This window comes from Triturus cristatus, chromosome 12 (assembly GCF_964204655.1).
Source record: "Triturus cristatus chromosome 12, aTriCri1.1, whole genome shotgun sequence".
NCBI classification, from domain to species: Eukaryota; Metazoa; Chordata; class Amphibia; order Caudata; family Salamandridae; genus Triturus; species Triturus cristatus.
In genome coordinates, this window is record NC_140595.1 from 518,467,240 (window position 1) to 518,488,459 (window position 21,220).

Consider the following 21,220-nt stretch of genomic DNA (forward strand, 5'->3'; position numbering starts at 1 on the left):
TCGTAGATCTGTAAGTAACTCATGTTGCTATTACCCAACTCATTGGAACTTGTTTTATCGACCTCGGAAGGATGAGCGGGCAAGTCGATGCCTGGGTTTCATGGATCTGTGTTGGGGAACTATAAATTATTTTTGTTCCTTGAGTCTTAAGTGCTGGTGCTGCTGCGGCAACGCATGGGTAGGCGCTCTCTCTCCCCTCAGCCCCCCCACTCCTTTCTCAGTCTACCGTGTCCGCACGTCTGTTGTCATTTCTGTTAAACGTAAAATGTTCTTATAAATAAGCGGGTTTGAGCTTAATCGCTCCATTACGCTGAAAATGTTTGTTTTGTGTGGGATGGCCTTGCTGGCTATGATTAGCTTTTGAAATCACATGGAAAAATATTTTCTCATCTAGTGGTTAATAGGTTTTGGATGCCTGTAAGCAAATACTTAAAAGTGGCCTATGCTACACTCACACTATGGCCATGTTATTTTGCTACTAACTTCAGTTACCCTGTACAAGCGTGCCTTGATTTTCTAAACAGGCTTTCTGTGGACATCTAGCCTGCTGTATTGGGCATGCCTTTTGACTTCAAGAGGCTTTTCAGGGAGAAAACTACAGTGTGCTTGCTGGAAAATGCATCCTCAACCAAGCAGTTCCACCAACAATATTGTTGCTTTTCTGGGGACAAGCGCTCTCGGCAGGGTCAGTCTCCCCAGTTGGTTCAGACCCTGCAACATACCCACGGCTCCTTTAATGGGATGGGTGGACCGAAGGGTAAAGAGTAGCAGCTCCAGTCTCGCCAGTCTTTCTCTGGCACTGCTTCTTTTAAACAGCTCTGCATTAGACTATTTTCTCTATGGTGATCCACTGGCTTTTAACCTGCATGTGAAGGGAAATGCCCTTCATCGCCTGTCTCTGGAGAATCACAAATGAGAGCTTTAAGTCAGTGTGACTGACATCTTGCCAGGCTTGAATATCTACACATAGGTCTCTCTGCCATGGTTCTGAACAGGAAATGCCCTCTGTCCTACACTCTGTCCTTCCCCCTGTTGTTCCCTGGGGAACATCTTTTAGTTCTGCTGGCGACAGTACCGGATGTATGTGTTTTCTCTACCTTTTGTTTTATGTGTCTTGCAGAAGGTGCAAGGCCATCAAGCACAATCGATTCCCATCATCCCAGATCGAATGAGGAGTGACAGGATTTGTTACACCTATCTTTTGGAACTCCATGTTCCACACTGTGTTAGTTTCCCACCTATAACAGATTTGTTTTTTGCAGCAGGATGCTTCCTCTACGTGCTTGGAGGTTGAACTGTGTGAATTCGAGGCCATAAGACGTGGATGTATTTTTATCTGCTTGCAAGTCAGTTAGAAATGTAGTCTATGTGGGCCTGCTGGATTAAGTTTGTTCTTTTCTTGTGAGTTGTCATACTTTAACTCCTTTCATGCTTGCCTTGCTGGCGTTCTGTGCTTCAAGTTGCTCAGCAACATTTTGCAGTCTCTACTCTGCAAGGATGTTTAGCTGGCCTATCTGCATTTGTTTTCTCTACTAGCCTTCTTTAGGTCGTCTTTAGTTGCTTGGGTCTCAAGGTGTCACCATTTCACCTAACGCACCTTTGTTTTCACCTGCTGATGCCGAAAACCTTTTTGCTAGTAGTAATTATCTCAGCCTGCAGGATTTGCAAGTTATAGGCCCTTTTAGTTTATATAAGGTGGACCCTAAAGCTTGCTGTAAAAAGGTGCTGCAAAAAGTGCCTCTCGTCTTACTTGAATCAGGCAGCAACACAGGGTCATCTATGTTTACTTGACCTGTTGCTGTTTTGTCATTCACGAGGAATAAGTATGCACAAAGTATGAGTATATAAAGTGGTAAAAAGTTTAAGAGCATATTTAGATTTTGACTGGGAACATGGACTTAATTGACCAACACAGTAAATGTACAGTACAACTTCTAATAAATGGTCTTATTGGCCAAATAACCCAGTAGACTGTTAACACTCTCATCACAGCCCTTATGTATACCAGCATGACATCGTGATAGATGAACTCTGCAGACTTTTATCACCTCATCCTACAATGAAAAACATTCAACCATGTCAACCAGCTCTAAACAACTTCACTGTCTAACCTCTTGATTACCTTTGATCGCATCAAATTAAAATCATTATTGGTGATCTTCAGTCATCTAGCATTTCAGTGACTGTATTAGTGTTTTCCAAGGAATCTGTGCTACATGCTTTTTTTCATTAACAATGAAATAACAAGCATTGGCATAGCCAATAGGTCTTGCCATTGGGACCTTATAAGTGTTTAGCCATGCAACGGTTGGTGTTGTTGCACCAAGGCTATTGTGCTGCATAACTAAATACTTATAAGGTCCCAAAAGCCAGACCTATTGGCTATGCCAATGCTTGTTTAATGTTTGTTTTGTCTAAAATATATATGTCATGTTATGTTATGTCATGTCAATCGGTTTTATAGAGCACAACAGCTGCCTCAGCTAAGAGGCCGTCCCGGCGCTAAGCAACGGCAGAGCAAAACGAAAAAACGATCAAGGCCTACGAAGAAGGAAACAGAAAGGTCTTAATTGCTTTCCTGAACTGGAGATAATTAGTAAGCTCCCGAATGTGAGCCGGCAGAGAGTTCCACAGCAGGTCCGCTCTATGCCGGAAGGAGCGTCCGCCGGTTCGGGCTTTCCTAACCCGGGGAACCATTACTAAGCATTGTCCCATAGAGCGAAGAGGTCGTCTAGGGATATAAGGCGAAAGGAGATCAGACAAAATGTAAGGAGATGCCAACTTCAGAATTTTAAAGGCAAAGCAGAGTGTCTTAAACTCAATGCGCCTGGCCACCGGCAGCCAATGAAGGCGACGAATGGCACTGTTCTTCGCAAGCCCAGGAGGGATCTAACGGCCGCGTTCTGGACTCTCTGAAGCCTCTGTATTTCAGATGTGTTTACTCCTAAATACAACGAGCAGGCGTAATCTAGCCTTGACAAAATCAGGGCCTGAATAACGGTCTGCCTAGTTGAGGCATCAAAAAAGGCCAGAATGGATTTCAGCCCACGAAGAAGACCAAAGCAAGTGCCAGCCACCTTCTTCGTCTGGACCGAAAAATTGAGTCAGCTGTCCATCCAAACCGCCAAGTTCTTTACTACCGGCTTTGGGGTCGGTGCCGCGCCCAGACTAGCAGGCCACCACAGGTCACTCCAGTGCTCATGGTTCCCCTCCACCAACAACACCTCAGACTTGTTAGAATTCAGTTGTGAACAGTTGGCGGTCATCCACTCGGCAACAGCAGAGAGGCCGCCCTGAAATTTCCTGGCGTCCTGCTCATGGTCACTCGAGAGGGCCACCACCAGCTGCGTGTCGTCAGCGTAGGAAACCATGGTCAACCCCCTGCTCCTGGCAACTTCCGCCAGAGGATGAACATAAAGATTAAAGAGCAGGGGGCTCAGGGACGAGCCCTGTGGGACCCCCTGACCAATAGGAAAAATGCCAGAGGCAAAAGGGGGGGCGGCTACCTGAAAGGTGCTGCCAGCCAAGAAGGAGGACAGCCATCTAAGAGCTGGCCCAGAGACCCCAGCCTCAGAAAGGCGTTTCAGCAAGATGACATGAGATACAGTATCGAATGCGGCACTAAGATCCAAAAGGATCAGTGCCGACATCTGCCCTGCGTCTAAGGCCGCCCAGAGGTGTTCAGTGACGGCCAAAAGTGCTGATTCGGTACTATGGCCGGGTCGAAAGCCATTTTGAAACACATCGAACCTCTGATGAGCCGTAAGAAAATCTGTGAGGAGAGAGGTAATATATGCCTCAGTGATTTTAGCAACCCAGGGTAACAGGGAGATGGGGCGGAAGCTTTCTAGTTTCCGGGGGTCTAAAGAGGGTTTTTTGAGTAATGTGTGGTAAATTTAATTACCTAGACTTAATTTATGCGATAAAATTAAATAAGAATAACTCAGTAAAAATAAGAGGCAGAATCCGTGGTATTTGAGGTTTTAAAATGGGTTTATTCAAGATGGCGACCGGAGCAGACGCTTGAGCGCCCGGCTCCGTCGGTCCGTGGCCTCGGACTACTATCCTGATGCCCATCCTCGCCGATTCTCGAGGTGCACCGTGTGCGAAGACGCGCTGACCGCGCTGCTGCTTTCCCGGAGTCTCAACCCGCCCGGATGCCCGAGTTCTGGGTGCTTTTGTCCTCGGCACTGAAACCCTGCGCCCTTACGGCCTTTGCCGGCCTCCTGGAAGCTCCGCAGTTACCGGACCAGCTAGCGCTAACCTGAGCCCCGCGGTCCCGATCTCGCCTCGCACCATGGATCGTTGCCGGATGAGCCCGGGGAGAGACGGCCGGACACCTTCTGCACCCTGTGCCTGACGGGCTGGAGCTGTGGGGTGGGCCCCGGTGCGGTGAGTCTCCTGCCCCGCTCTGAGGACCGAGCTGTGGGGGGCTGCTGCCCCCTTTGCCTATTGCCTAGCCAGCGGCGAGGGGGACCGGCGAGAAGATAAGCGACTGTCGGCCGTTCCTGCTGCGGCGTAGACCTGAGGGGAATTGACCACTTGCCACGACCCCCCCCCCCTGGCCATTGCATTGTATAGCGGCAAAACATGGCGTTGAGTGCCTGCTCGCGGCTGGGGGGTGATACTCCGGTCTCGCCCGCTGCCCACTTCGCCCTCCCTCTTCCGGACACCAGCTCCACAGTGCCGTCCCGGATTGCTGCCGATGTTGGGGCCCAGCTTCCGCTGACATGCGGCTCCGTTCTGGCTGTCCTGCGGGACTTGCAACTACAGATGTGCGCTGGCCTGCAGGCGCTGAGTGAGAGGTTTGACCCCGTACTGTCGGCTGCGGGCCGTGAGCGCACTGTTTGTCATCCACAGGGCGTGGGTCCTCCGGTGCTCTTGTCCTCTTGCGGGGACGCAGCGGCGGTGTATGATTGTGCTACACTGGTGCCTTCATCTAGCGCTCCCGGCGCCCAGGGTCCACCGCTCTCCACCTCAACTGCGGATACTTTGTCCCCCTGGTCATGGCTGCCTGCTTCATTGTGCCCTGCCTCATCGCGTCCGCGAGGCTATCCTGCTGAGCGATACCTAACGGCTTCGAGGGTCCGTCCGCGGTGGCCCACTGCTGCCTTTTTGTGGAACTCCTGTACCTTACTTGCCAGGTTTGGATTTTATGTGGTGCAACAAGGGACCTCAATCGATGGTCGGCGGCCATTTCGTGATCCTGCTTCCCCATCCTCTCACAAGCGGCCATCTTGTCTTTGTCTGCTCGGGACACGGGGCCTTCACGCAGGAGCTGGTTTAATCCCAAGCCCGCGATCGGGCCAGGGCTAGTCTGACTTCTATCGCTATGGTTTATGGACGGGCTGGCCTGGGACTGGGACTGTATGTATGTTTTGCGCGTACTTGTCGCGACTTGTATCCCTTGTTTAAACTTTGGTGCCATGGTATCTTTGCATGCCGTTTTTGGCGTAGAGGGCTCTCAGTGTGTGGGGGCCATAACTGGCTGATGGTTCGGGGCGCTCTGGTGTCTAGTGGGCTCCTCCCCACCTTCTTTTCTGTTTTCTTCCCTTCTTTACTCTGTTCCTACTTTCTCTCTTCTCTATATTTCGGGTTCCTTGGGCGACAGGCACTATGCTGGGGGGGGGGTAGGCCGTAGCCTCCGCATTGGTGTAGGGTGGGGGGGTAATACTCTGTTCTCAATTAGTTCTATGGGCCTTTCTTCTTTTATGTCTCTGTGCTCTACTTTCTTCGATTCGGGGTCCGGGTGTGGGGTGGATCGAGTGGGGGCGGCTCTGGAGGGGCGCGTACTTGCTCATGTGACTATCCTGATATATCTCTGCACCGCCTCCCTGATTGAGATTTTACTCCCATTGTTGTTCTTACTGATGTTGCTGCTCGCCCGTGTGGTGAAGCTATCTTGCGGACTCGAATCTACTTTACTCTTATCCTTCATTGACTTTTTTCTCTGATAAAATTATCAAAAACTTAAAATTAACCTTCACTTCTCCTTCCCCGGGTTTCAAAGATATCTCCAGTATGTGACTCATAACCTGTTGTTAATCCTGACCGTTGATGCACGGGGGCTGTAATGTGGGTATCAGTGCTTTACTGTATCGTGGCCGGCCTGACGGTTGTAGGCCCGTATTTGTTCTTTTAAGATGCACGAATAAAGGTTTTTAAAAAAAATAAATAAATAAATAAATAAATAAATAAATAAAATGGGTTTATTCCTTACAAAGGAATTGGTTCGAACCAGGCAATCGTATTCCGTCACCACTAAGGTTCGGGAAGGGATAGAAGCCATACTTTATTAACAGGTTGTCATATTTATAGTAAATTCATTACAGTGAAGACATATGCAGAAGGCGTTACAGCTGAGAAGAGAGATAAGAATACACATACGTAATGAAAAGGCGTTACAATAGGCGTGCATGAGGGCATGTACTAGAAACGTCATTATGATGATGACACAAGTGGGTGGATCCATAAGAGAATCCTGCAAAGTCAGCAGAAATACTTGCCAAATATGCGCACACAGTAGCATGACGTGTGATTGACGTGTAACTGGAGGGTGAAGGGGACTTGACATTTAGCCCTACATGAGGAGACAGAAGTCTGGGATGTCAGAACAACCTAATCCCAAATCGTATCTAATATCTTGTGTTTAAGGAACTGTATTATCTGGAAGGAGAGGTCTCTCAGGCAGAGGCTATCCTATACTGACTACCAGTGCGTGTATAAGCGTCTACGTGTCTGCATGAGATGCGAGGGGCATGGGCCTACCATGGAAACAGAAACCATGAATTACTTGCACGGAGACAGTAAGGCCGGGCCCTTTGCTCTGTAGCTGGAAGGATGTTTACCTAAACTACTAGACAGGAATGCATTTCTCGAGGAGCGGAGCAGATAACTTGAAGGCTGAATACAGTCTTGGCAGGCAACAGGCCGGGCCAGGCACCGTTAGCCGCGCAGGAAGTAAGACAAAGGTCATGGATACAGATACAGGTCCAGGCTGGAGCATTCAGAGGCAGAAGCAGGAAAAGCTCGATGGCAGAATTCAGGGCCTACCTTGCCAGAGCTGGAAACGTGAAAAGTATACCATATAAAGACGGTGGCAAGGCATACTTAGGAACGGAATATCTGACCCATTCATGGCAGATCTGAAAGAGGACATGTTAACGTTGGACACATATGTATTTGCGTCTTCATAGCTTGAAGTGGAGGGAACATACATGTACTTGTAGCATGTACATGGAGCCGTTGGGGTCTAAGATCGGGGACATAATTGACCATAAAAATTCATATTTCCTCATTCCCTCCTTGTCCCCTACGGACCCTTCATGAGATATCGATCCTCAGGAATCCATCAATCTGTTCATGTAACATCATTTGCTCTTCTTTCTTCTTCCGGGATTTTGAACGAGAACTTGAACGTGGAATACATGATGTGGCGCACAGGCCGCAAATCGCTGGTCCACATTGTAGACACAGGCAACAACTGAATACTATGAGAAGGCCAATACCTAGGAAGGATAGGACTTTCCATCCCCAGGCTGACAACACGCTCCAGAACCAACCGGACCATGTCCAGGTGCCTGGATTCTGATGTATCTGGCTTGCAATCTTATGAAGACGAGTTATGGCTTTATATACGGATGGCGCGTTTTCTGGAATGAAAATACAACAACTTGATCCGATGACTCTACAGGCTCCGCCCCTATCGGCCAGGATGACGTCAAGGACAAGACGATTTTGGAGAACAACAATCCGCATCGCAGACTGCTCCTCTGTTAAGTTGCCTAGGGCAGAGGTAGTTTCATTCACTACTGCTTCAAGGGTTCTTGTTAATCTACGTATCATTTTACTATTAGAGACAACACCTATGTAAGGAAAGAGACCTTTATTGAAGTCTGTATATTGTTCCCATGCTGTTTCAGTGTAGTCAACAATCGGGATATCTCTCTGGAGTCTATTGTGTACTAGATGGGTATTTCTATGATAATCAGGAGGGGCTAGGAAAACAGGTGGCAGAAGGAATGCAATGTAACAGGTACCATCCCAATCTAGAGGTAAGCGTATATATGCGGTATGACCACAAATGAAGTAGGAATGACGGGAAGCTCTAAATGTAGACTTGCCTTTATCACTGAATTCGATCACAGTGGTGCATTTACTATGACCCAGGTATACTGAACCATTCTTTCTTACACATAATTCACCTTTGACTGGTAATACTGACATAGCAGGTAAGACTAGTGCAGCTTCGGATTCAACATTCAGAATCATGAGGTTGAGTGTAAAATTACCTAATCCATAGACTTCATTTTCTAGGTCAGTTCCTGTCCTTTTGGGAAGTCCCTCCTTGTTAGGGTAACAGGCTTTAAGCAAAACTAAGTTCAGGTTTCCCCATACCCAGTTGCTCTGGTAAACTACAGTATTTGAACCTAAAGAATTAATCAAACTAAACCATGCGCCACAGGAACCATTATGTGTGAATGGATACGGAAAGAGAGGCAGAACTCCTTTGTATTTCTGATAGGGAGGGAGTCGGCCACATATCCAACAATTTGTAGCATTGCTGGCCTGATGGGAGTGATGTAACATACTAATGAATGTGTTGTTGCGCAGCGCAAGTCTATAGGGCAACTCATGTGAAGGTAATTCGCTAAAAGAATGTTCGGCAGTATCATTGTAAGCAGAATGAGCACGCTTGAAAATAGGATAGTATATGTGCAACAGTATACTTGCAGCAATAATCAACAAATTTAGAAAAAACATAATCAACAATGTCACTATACAGTGACTATGAAGTGATTTACAATATGCACGTTTCTTGAGCTGTTTCTGTCTATCTCTCTCTCGATTTCGGTCTAGAGGATACATGTCAGAGACTAATTCAACCGATTCACCTAGGAGAGGACTTAAACAATCAAATTGTCTGACTTGCTAGACCTTAGTTTCAGTTTATAGTTTTGGGAAGCAGTGTTCTCGACCAGGGGGAGTTTTGAATCAGTTTGTGGAAGGGGGCAGGGCTGAGAGTTCAAATCAGACGGTAGTCCATGAAATTTCTTGATATGGCTCGAGTGTAGCCAACCCTTGCGACCCTCGACCTTCACTGCTGTCCTCGTGGTCAGGAGTACTAGTCTCGGCGTTTGCCAGCGAGGCTCCAACGGGCTCCTCCTGTCGAAATTTCTTATGAAGACAAAATCTCCGGGAACCACTTCATGGGGCTTCACCTCGGTGTTGTCGGGAAAGGCTGCAGCTACCTGTGAACGGCAAGATTGTAGTGCAGACATCAAGGAAGCAAGGTAATCTGTCAGCATATTACAATCAACATCAGTGATTTTACGAGGTATAGGCGTCCCCCACATATTTGGTGGCCTACCGAAGACCACCTCGTACGGGGATAGCCCTGTGCGAGAATGTGCTACCATTCTCATGTAAAAGAGTGCAACTGGTAAGGCTACTATCCAGTCGACGCCTTTCTCTCTACAGATTTTTTAAAGTCGAATTTTCAGAGTTTGATTATGACGTTCCACGAGACCTGCTGCCTCGGGATGCCGGACACAGTGAAATTTCCATTGATAACCTAACAGGAGTGAAATGTGTTTCATCAGCTCGGATGAGAACGGTTGGCCATTATCTGAGTACACGATACGGGGCAAACCATACCGTGGGAAGAATTCACGAACCAGCTGCTTGGCCGTGGTCGGGGCAGTGTAATCTGAGACTGGATATGCTTCTGTCCAACGGGAAAGAGCGCATACAACTACGAGGACGTATTTGAATCCTCAACATCGTTCCATCTGGATATAATCCATCTGGAGGACTTCAAAAGGGTGATCAGGGGGTTGAAATCCACCCTGCTCTACAGGAACACCTTTACCTGGGTTGAACTGACAACAAATCATACAAGTACGGACTTTCTGTTTGGCTGCAGCTCGTAAGTGTTTATTAAACCAAATGTTTTGAATACTATCTAACATAGCTTTTTCTCCTAGATGTGCTGGACTATGTATTGTGTTAATGATAACTTGAATCATTGAGTCGGGGAGAAACCATGTAGATTTTCCCTTCGTTATCCATCCCTGATCTGTTTGGATCCCTCCTAGTTCAGTCCATTTCTTTATTTCCTCTGGCGTAGCATGTGTCTGTATGTCAATTACATCAAGGGCGGGATCCCTAACTGTCATGCAGTGTGTCGGTGTCGGAACTATTGTCTTTGTCAAGTCAGTTGCATGAGTTCTATTCTGTACTGTTTGCTTAGCTGTTCGGTCTGCTAGGTCGTTACCCTGGGAAATGATATCGGTGACTTTTGTATGGGCCTTGCACTTCATGATAGATATCGAAGTAGGCAGATGTATTGCATCTAACAGAGCTTGAATGAGGGGACCGTGTTGAATGTTGGCACCGTGAGAAGTCAAATAACCTCTCTCTCGCCAAAGGACTCCGAAGTCGTGTACAACTCCGAATGCATAACGTGAATCTGTGTATATGTTAACTCTCTTATTTGTGGCTTGGATACAGGCTTGTGTCAGAGCGATGAGCTCTGCTGCTTGAGCTGATAATGTGTCAATACAATTTGTTTCAATGACTTCGGTGTCTGTCGTGACTGCGTAAGCGCCACTAATTCTCCTGTACTTGTTCTCATGCATGACCCATCCACATAAAGTGTCAGGTCTGGATCTGGTAATGGGACATCTGTCAAGTCTTGTCTGGGTTTTGTCGTAATAGTAATGACTTCAATGCAATCATGTGCCAGTGGGTCTGTTCCACTTAATGGCAAAAGTGTGGCAGGATTTAATGTACTGCAGCGTCTGATTTCTATGTGTGGCTGAAACAATGTTAATTCGTAACCTGTCAGTCGTGCTATAGTCAAGTGCTGAGTCTGAGTTCGGTTTAAAAGAACTTCCACGGAGTGTGGAACTTGCACTGTCAATTGATGTCCTAATACTATGGAATCGCTTTGTCTGATCGCTAAAGCTGTCGCTGCGACTGATTTCAGGCATGTAGGCAGAGCCTGAGCTACTGGATCTAATGTGCTGGAAAAGTAAGCACACGGCTTGTGTGAACCTGCTTGTTCCTGAGTGAGTACTGACAAGGCAGTACCTTCGCGTTCTGTAACGAAGAGTGTAAAAGGCTTACTGTAACATGGTGTCGCTAAAACAGGTGCTTGACATAAGGCTTTCTTTAAGTCTTCAAAAGCTTGTGTATGTGCCTGAGTCCACGGGAGGACAGTCGAAGTCGCTGCCTCCTGGGTTGTCAACTGAATGAGTGGCTTTACTAAAAATGCATACTGGGGAATCCATTGTCTACAGTACGAAGTGAGACCTATGAAGGCCCGCACCTCCTTTTGTGTCTTGGGTGGTGGCATGTTTACAATTAACTGGATGCGATCAGGTGTGAGCTGTCTTCCCCCCTTGGACAGCAAGTGCCCAAGGTACACAACTTGCTGAACACAGAATTGCAGCTTCGAAGGGGACACCTTGTGCCCCTTGTCGGCCAGAAAATGTAGAACCGTCAGTGATGCTTTTACACATTCGGGTTCGCTTTGGGCGGTGATCAGCAGATCATCGACATACTGAAGCAGTGCAGTGTTAACAGGCATGTGGATACTGTCAAGTTGTCTTTTCAGTGCTTGGCTGTAGATGCTGGGGCTTTCTGTGAATCCTTGAGGTGCGCGTGCAAATTTAAAGCTTCGTCCATTTAAACTAAATCCGAACAAATATTGGCTTTCCGGATCGATTGGGACGCTAAAGAAGGCGTTCTTGAGGTCAATTACAGTAAAGAACGTTGCTTCTGAATCAATAGCTGTCAATAATGAAGAGATATCTGGAACCACGGGATATTGTGGTACAATGCATTTATTCAATTCGCGCAGATCAATAATTAATCGATAAACTGGTGGTGCTTTTGGATCAGTTCGTTTAAGAACCGGAATTATAGGAGAATTACACACATTGGAGTCGGTTTCCACAACCACTCCTTGTGCAATGAGCTCGTCAATGATTTGCAGCAAAGCCACTACAGCATCTGGGGGTAACTTATATTGTCGAATTCGTGGTAATACCACTCCTGTTTTGAGTGTGACTCGATATGGTGTAATGTGCATACAACCTACATCAGTAGGGCCTTGTGCCCATAGATGTGCAGGGACATTCTGTAACCTGTGGTCCATGTCTCTAAATACATAGTGACCTTTAAAGTCACGCAAAAATAGTCGTACCCCCTCCGGGGAACAACATATTACAGCTCCTAGAGCTTTCAGTGTCTTTATACCTAACAAGTTTTCTGGGCATGATTTTGTAAGCAATAGATCTGTAGTCCGTGTCAATGGACCAACTATAAGAGGCAGAGGTTGCGATACTTCATTAACAATAGGTTGTCCTGAAAATCCAAGGGAAACATTTTGTGAGCCTGAGAGGAGTGCCCCTGGAACCTCGTCGTGACTTATAGTTGTTCTGCTTGCCCCTGTATCAATTAAAAACTTTCTGTCTTTCCCTAATACTTGACTCTGTACATAAGGACCCTCTTGATCTACGGGAACCTCAATAAGGGGTAAGCCAACTTCCCTCTCTAGGCTATTTCATGTGTATCGCTGATAATCTGGATAGTCATTTTGTGCATACTGGTACATCTGTTGTGTGGTGTTTTGTGTTGCGGCAATAGGCTGTGACTGTGGTACCGCTACGGTCTGTTGTGCAGCTTGCACAGGCTGTACATTCTGAGGTACTTGTTGTTGGATCTGATCCTGTCTAGGCGGACGTGGTCTCTCCTTGGTTTTACCCGTAGAGATATTATGTTTCAGAACTGCACAATCGTTTATATAATGACCTGGCTGTTTACAATAGTTGCATGTCCCTTTAACGGGAACCGCTGAATTACTGGACTGTGTTACACCCTTTTTATGACTGTCAGCCGGAACTGACTGGGCGACGAGCATTTTCATCTTCGTGTCTTTCATACGTCTTTGTTCGTGTTCTTGTTCTTCTCTAATTCTATTCTGGTGATACTGTAACATTTGTAACATTTGTGACGGGGTGTTAGCTTGCCAAGAGCTCTCTACTTTCAATACTCTGTTCTTAACCTGAGGCAAGGAATTTTCAACTAATTTTGTTACAAAAAGATGTGGATATGAATCGCTACTTGCTTTCAGGCTGCTATTAATACCAAAACATTTTTCAAATCGGGAATAAAAATCACTAGTGTCTTCATCAGGTTTCTGTTTGCAAGCTGAGATTGCTCCCCAGTCTTCCTTTTTCGTAGTTAATAAACGTGGCAATACTTGTACTAATAATCCTGGTAATGCTTTAGTTTTGTCTCCAAGCCCTACGCCTGCAGTTCGGGCATTTTCTTCGTTTTCTAATGCTGTCCAATCAATCTTTTGTTCTCCCACCTCCCACTCTTTTTCTTTGAGTTTCTCGTAAATACAGGCAGGCAATAATACTTTCAATATTTTCATAATGTCAGGATAGGTATAATCACCCATGAGTAACATGTCTTTTATTTCACGGTGAAAACCAGCTGGATCTCTGTCATGGCTGGGCACTAATTTTTTCATTTCCAATAGTTCTATTTTAGTTATAGGCGTGTACACAAACACACGTCTAAAAGTATTATCATAATTTCTAACTGGGTGTACTTCGCGTAAGGGATTCTGTCTGTCTATGTAATACGTTTTTCTTTCCATGGAGGGAGCTGGATCATGCTCTGGACACAAAAAGGCACTATATCTGTGTCGACATTCTAGAATTACTTTAATTAGGTCGGTACCTAGACCTCTCCATTTATTCATGAGTAGTTCTATCAGTATATCAGATAGGGGACCAGGATCGGAGTATTGGCCTTTATATAATATAAGGAGATGTTGTATCATGTATATACCAGCTAAGCGCTGTTCGTCTGGTGAGAGATTCAAAAACGTATGTACTAGCGCGTCATCACTATATTTATCAGAACTGTCAGCCCATTGTACTGCTGACCTGGCTAATTCTTGTTCATCCATAGAATCGAGTACATGGTACCCCATTCGTTCTTGAAGTATTTTATCAGTAGCCTGAAACAAATGTTCAGGGGTCCTTGGGTTTGACATAGCTGCTTGAAAGATTCTCTTACTTTCTGGACGTATCGGACGTATTGAATTATTGAAGGATCTTCCTTTTCCTACATAAGCTATCGTTTCTCTAGCTGGTAATTGTAATTGCCCTGTTGTCATTTCTAGTTGTTCCTCATCCCCTGAGGACTCGGTTTTATCTGCATCTGTTTCTCTTTCAGGCTGTTCTCTTTCACATATTTGTTCTACCTTTTTCCTAATCCTTCTGTACATACTTTCTATACTATTCTGTTTATCATGTTTTCCGTCTGCTATATTCTGGCCCCATTTGTTAAGGGCTCTCATTTCTTCCGCGTCTACACCTGGCCTATCTCTGTGTCTTATCAGGCAGTTTATGAAGAAGCGTAACAGCAGTTTCTGCGTGTCCACTTTCTGGTATGCCATGGCCTCGCCAATACTTTCAGAACCTTGCCCTGTTTAGACAAAGCGATATATTTTGTCTAGATGTTCAATCATTCCTGGTAATATCATTAAATAGTTCGCAACTCGTCGTAGACGTACTGATGATAGCATCATTCTGTCGTCTTTACCTGGTACTGGATCATATCTACAATCTGTAAGAGGCTCTTTAAGTATGTCATAATTCGCTGTTTGAGGTGTACGTTGGTGCGCTAGATCCCTATAAGTCAATCGACGCACTGATGGCGGCGTATGAAAACTTCCTGTCGCACCTCCTGAGGTGCTAGGTCCAAAAGGATTCGTTGGGTGTAAGGTAGGAAGAATAGATGCAGGAAGAAGTGGAGGAACGGGCGGAAGGTTTTGGACGGACGGAGGAGTATGTTGCTGCAGAAGCGGGGACAGATTTTCTCGGGGTCGAGCACCATTTGCAGGTGGTGTACGTGGCGGCGGAGCATTAACATATTCGGGGGCTACATCGTCTAAATAGGAAGAAAGGAAAATGTCCTTTGCAGTCTTGGGGTGTACTTTAGTCGGAAGCAATGGGGGTGGCAGATCTTTCGGTACTTCCAGGGTGGCCTTAGGTAAGCCCTCGGCCAGAAGAGGATACATACCATTCATAAGAGTGTTTCGTTGTCTGTCTACTTGTTCGGCTTTTGCTCGGATACCTTCCTCAATTAATATATTTTCTCGGGCTTTTTCTGAATCCTCCCTACTTTTCTCTTCTTTTCTGAGCGCTTTCTCTGTGCGTCTGTGCGATTCTTTACGCCATAATTCAATGGCATCTTTCTGTGACTGTCTGGCTTTCTTTTTCCATAATGCTTCTTCTACTCTCATGATGCAATCTGCATCCCATGTCCCAGTAGTGGGCCATCTCTGATTCTCTGCTAAATCCTTGGTGTAGTCTACCCACAATTCGAGATATAACACGGCATCTAGGCCATGCTTATGATACATAAAGTACCCTGGAGTGTCCCTAGGTGGAATGGGAACAGCTTCCTCGAGTATCCCTTTTCTAGTTTTTATCTGTCTTAATTTCGAGAATAACGGCATCTTGAACCTTGCTACTTGGTTCTTACTCGGACTTGAACACAATTAATACAATAAACACAGTAATGAAGATCGAACAATCACTCATACCACGACATTTAAAACATATTAAAACATTTTAGAACGAACAATAATAATTAGAATAAAACTAGTCAACTGCATAATACTAGATGTACTGCTAAACAGCACAGATACACTGCTGAAACAGTGCAGACCAGGTCTGTGTACCCAAACCTGTCTTGACCGGCACAAACCAATGTGCACGTCTAGATGCTTCCCCAGCAACGGTACTCACCGGGAAGCACGGAACGGAACAGAAGGCCTCGGAAGTCTGGACTGGACTAGACCAAACTGGACTGGACTCGACTCGTGACTTAGATACTTCGGAACTTCGGAATCTGGTGGGCCTCTATATACCTCGGATCTTGCTCTCTCAGCTAGGCTCTGGTCGGGATCCTCCGCACTCCTCACCGCCTCGTCTGGGTGTTGATCGCAGCCTCAGTCACCCCCGTTGGCCTGAGGGAGATACAGGAAATCCTGCGGGTACGCGTAGTTGTCCGTCCGGCTGTGGCAGGAGACCGGGTCTGCAACGCACCTCCGGCGCGTGGGGTGTGAGAGGTGTCCCTGTTCGGGCGCCAATTATGTGGTAAATTTAATTACCTAGACTTAATTTATGCGGTAAAATTAAATAAGAATAACTCAGTAAAAATAAGAGGCAGAATCCGTGGTATTTGAGGTTTTAAAATGGGTTTATTCCTTACAAAGGAATTGGTTCGAACCAGGCAATCGTATTCCATCACCACTAAGGTTCGGGAAGGGATAGAAGCCATACTTTATTAACAGGTTGTCATATTTATAGTAAATGCATTACAGTGAAGACATATGCAGAAGGCGTTACAGCTGAGAGGAGAGATAAGAATACACATACGTAATGAAAAGGCGTTACAATAGGCGTGCATGAGGGCATGTACTAGAAACGTCATTATGATGATGACACAAGTGGGTGGATCCATAAGAGAATCCTGCAAAGTCAGCAGAAATACTTGCCAAATATGCGCACACAGTAGCATGACGTGTGATTGACGTGTAACTGGAGGGTGAAGGGGACTTGACATTTAGCCCTACATGAGGAGACAGAAGTCTGGGATGTCAGAACAACCTAATCCCAAATCGTATCTAATATCTTGTGTTTAAGGAACTGTATTATCTGGAAGGAGAGGTCTCTCAGGCAGAGGCTATCCTATACTGACTACCAGTGCGTGTATAAGCGTCTACGTGTCTGCATGAGATGCGAGGGGCATGGGCCTACCATGGAAACAGAAACCATGAATTACTTGCACGGAGACAGTAAGGCCGGGCCCTTTGCTCTGTAGCTGGAAGGATGTTTACCTAAACTACTAGACAGGAATGCATTTCTCGAGGAGCGGAGCAGATAACTTGAAGGCTGAATACAGTCTTGGCAGGCAACAGGCCGGGCCAGGCACCGTTAGCCGCGCAGGAAGTAAGACAAAGGTCATGGATACAGATACAGGTCCAGGCTGGAGCATTCAGAGGCAGAAGCAGGAAAAGCTCGATGGCAGAATTCAGGGCCTACCTTGCCAGAGCTGGAAACGTGAAAAGTATACCATATAAAGACGGTGGCAAGGCATACTTAGGAACGGAATATCTGACCCATTCATGGCAGATCTGAAAGAGGACATGTTAACGTTGGACACATATGTATTTGCGTCTTCATAGCTTGAAGTGGAGGGAACATACATGTACTTGTAGCATGTACATGGAGCCGTTGGGGTCTGAGATAGGGGACATAATTGACCATAAAAATTCATATTTCCTCAAATGGAAGGACCTTTGCCTGTTTCCAGGCCCTGGGCACAACTGCCTCCCGCAAAGATCCATTAATCACTTCTTCCAAAGGATGGATAATAGTGGATAGTATTCTTTTAAATTGTTCAGGCTTCAGAGGATCAGCCGGAGAGCCTGATTTGACCTTGGCGCAGAGTGTCAATAGCACTTCTCAAGTAATGGGAGGAAAAATTTCAAGAGCCCCGTGAAGGGAATTACTAGAGGTCTCAGAAAGGCCTAAAGGGACCATAGGAAAATGTTGATAAATATCCTTGACTTTCTTAATGAAGAAATTGGCCAAATCTTCACACTGTGAGTCAGAAGAGATCCCTGCACCTACAACATTCTTCTGAGTCTTGAGCCCCGTCACTATGGATAAGATGGTCTTAGCTGGGTTAGAACTGACCCGGATCTGCTCAGCATAGAAGGCGGCCCGCTCGGCATGGAGAGCCCTATGATAGCACTTTATAGCCGCGCGATATTGCGCCTTAGAGGCTGGATCAAAATCCCGTCGCCAAACTCTCTCCAGCTTCTTACACAACTTACGCAGGACAGCCAGTTTTGCATTGTACTAAGGGTTGGACTTCTTGACCCGATTCCTAGAGAGCCTAGCAGGTATAAAAGCATTCAATGGTTGCAGAATCCATTCAATAAAGATAGAGTAAGCCTCATTAGGATCAACCAGAATGACCGGAGAAGTGGCTGCGAGATGATTTTGAAAATGCTCCCAGCACAGTTTATGCCAAGGGCGCTTGATAGACGAAGTGCTGACTGATTTACGTATTGGCAGAATGTCATAGATCACCATAGTGACTAAATAATGGTCCGACAAATCTATAGAGTATGGAGCAAGAACCTCAGAAGATAATATGTTTGTAAAAAGGGGATCGAATAGGTGTCCGGCCACATGAGTGGGGCCGGGAACCCGTTGCACAAGCTGACAGGCCATAAGGTCCGCCAAAAAAGATGCTACCATAGGGTCGGAATCATTTTCTAGATGTAATTAAGGTAGCCTATGATAGAAAAATTAGAGGCATTGACTGCTAAGGTGCTAAGTATCTCTGGTAGGGCAGCTCGGAACTCTGTGGACGGACCTGGGGGGCGGTAAATCAATAATCCTGACATCGTATAATTACAGTTAAAAGCTATTTTGAAAGAAGCGCACTCACAGTCAGCAACAGTCTGTTTAATAAAGGTGCAAGAAAACTTAGTTTTAAAAATAGCTGCAAGGCCGCCTCCTCTCCTAGGTCTGTTAAGAGTATACATCGTGTAGTCTTCCAGGAGAGCAAGTACCTGCTCCGTCACTGTATCCTCCGAGAGCCAAGTCTCAGTGAGAAACAGAACATCAGGTGACCTGTCCTCCAAGAGGCAGTAGACATCAGTAAAGTGTTTGACAAGCGACCGACAGTTAAGCAAGCAGACCAACACCGAGGAACGGGGAGTGGAGTTGCTAGGTTTACCCAGAGCTAAGGGCGGAAAACCGCAGTGCATACACCCAAATGGGCCTTGAAGGCCAACCGGCCGAGGCTGAAAGCACTTTACCGCATGCTTCCCCATTACGCACAGCTCAGACCGAGAGTATACATACCTGGGTCTTAGCAAACTAGTAGCATGTTCCGCGTCCGGCGCCAAACCGGCGCGGATGGGCGCAGACGGGCTTGCCTTTGGCGTGCCTTTGGCGTGCCGTCGGCACGCGGCCGGGCACCTATCGTGATTTTAAAGACAGCCCCCAGGAAGCGGAAGTGCGGTGGTGGGGAGGAGCCACGTCTCTGTACCGGGATCGGCAACCCGCCGAACCCGGAACTGGAGTACCGGGCAAAGGAGCAACGCGGTAAATCGGAGGAAAAGTGCGTGCAGGTAAGCCTCTTTTCAATAGTGTGCAAGTGCGCAATAGACAAACAAGATGCTACACAAAATAAAAGCAATTTAAACAGTTTCCTGTAGCAGCTTCAGTTAAAACCTTAACGACAGTTTTAAAAAAATGAAAAGCCTACGATTTAGCGTAGCACTCTCCGTGTGACTTTAATTCAGAAATAGAATGCTTTGTACAATTATATTTTTGTGATCCTCTTTGCTGAAGAACCTCTTCTTTACAAGAGTGAAACATGTTGGCTATAATTTGTTGTCTGATCAGGATCTTAACATGTAAATGAAGGAAAAGTTTGTACGGACTACTGCATCACAAGCATTTCTTTGAGACTTCATAAGATTGTCATAAAGAGAAACGGAAGGTTTAAGGGTTTTGGTATATAGGAACTAATGGCACACAGCAAATTTACGTCAGTGTATATGGGTCGCAATAGTGCGTATGGTGCTACCTAGGAAGAGGAGAACCTCGTAACCCCTTAGTGTGTGTAGGTAAACACTACAGCAAACAAGTACAGCAAAATCCTGTGCACACATACATATTTTCAACATGCAATGCAAATATCATTTGAAGCAATTTGTACAGAATTCTTGGATGATGTCGTAATTTCTTTATTCTGAGGAAAAAGCGCAACCAGTCGACACGTTTTTTGTCGAGGAGAAGTGATCCCACGACTCTTTAGGGTGGAATGCTGGTGATAATTCCAACCCGGCAGAACTCGATCCGGGTCAAAAAGCACAAATCAAATGTCCTGTGAACATCTGTAATGAGTTAGTAAACGGCTTGAACCGCCAGTAGAATATACGTGCAAGTCAATCAAGTATCCCTATCGTCTGAGTACAAGGAATATTCTCCTATTCGTCGAGTTTAAGTACATTCAAGGTGGAACACGAGTGAGTGTTCAACGTATCCGTTTGGATACAGAGCAATGCGAACGTCCTGGCGGGGCCGGTTCTCTCAATGTACTTAAACTCGATGAATTGCCAATCTAAAATTTTTGGCTTTGCCAATGCTTTTTGCTGATGGTGCCCCACATTGGCAAAAAGAAAATGCTTGTTTTCCAATGCTAGACAACATAGAGGTAAAAAAAAGAAAAAAGGGTGGTCATGTGTGCGTGTGCATGAGGCATCACACATGTACACACATGCATCATGATGCCATCATGGCACAGTGGGGCGACGTGCATGTGCATGCATCCCCATGGCATGACGTGGCCACAATTTTGGGTTCCTTTATCTTGGCTTCCTTTCTTACTTACAGTTCCAAGATGCAGGACACCACCTCAGAACTGTAAATTAAAAAAATAAGGTCAAACATGTGCAAAAGCACCTTTTAAGAAAAGAGCAGCCCGGCAGTATTCTATAGAACTCTCCAAAAATGAATGTAAAAAGAGAAGAAATTGGGGGGGAGTGGTAATGTAGGAGAGGGTAATACATGGAGGGAAAGTCAATGCCAGAGCAAGAGGCTGAGCAATGGGTAGTGGTTGTCGATGGAGCAATGGAGGAACTTTAAAGGGTTGAGGGCTGAAAACCTAAATAAAAAAGTGGGATTAGTAGGGGTAGTGAAAGGAATAGTAGTTGAGGGGACTTCAATGAAATCATAAAGTCAAAAGACAAAAGTAGCTTGCTCTATGTAAGCAATAGAAGGATAAAAGTTAGCTAATCAAAAGGATGGCAATGAAGTTACTCTCTCTGGGAGGGAGGGACACATACATGAAAAACAGAAGCTGTTAAATAATGAGCAACCAAATTAAATGATTAGAAAGCTAACCAATGGTAAGCAATAGGCTGACTCAAAAACCACTGTAAGTTTTGGTGTTGTCCACAAAATATCTTTGACAAAAGACGGCTAAAAGCTGTTTGTTTAGAGAGCTTAAAGCATTAGTAAAGCTAATAGAACTCATTTTTGGCTTTGTCAATACTTTCTGCCAAAGCTATTCCACACTAATAAAAAGAAAAATAAGT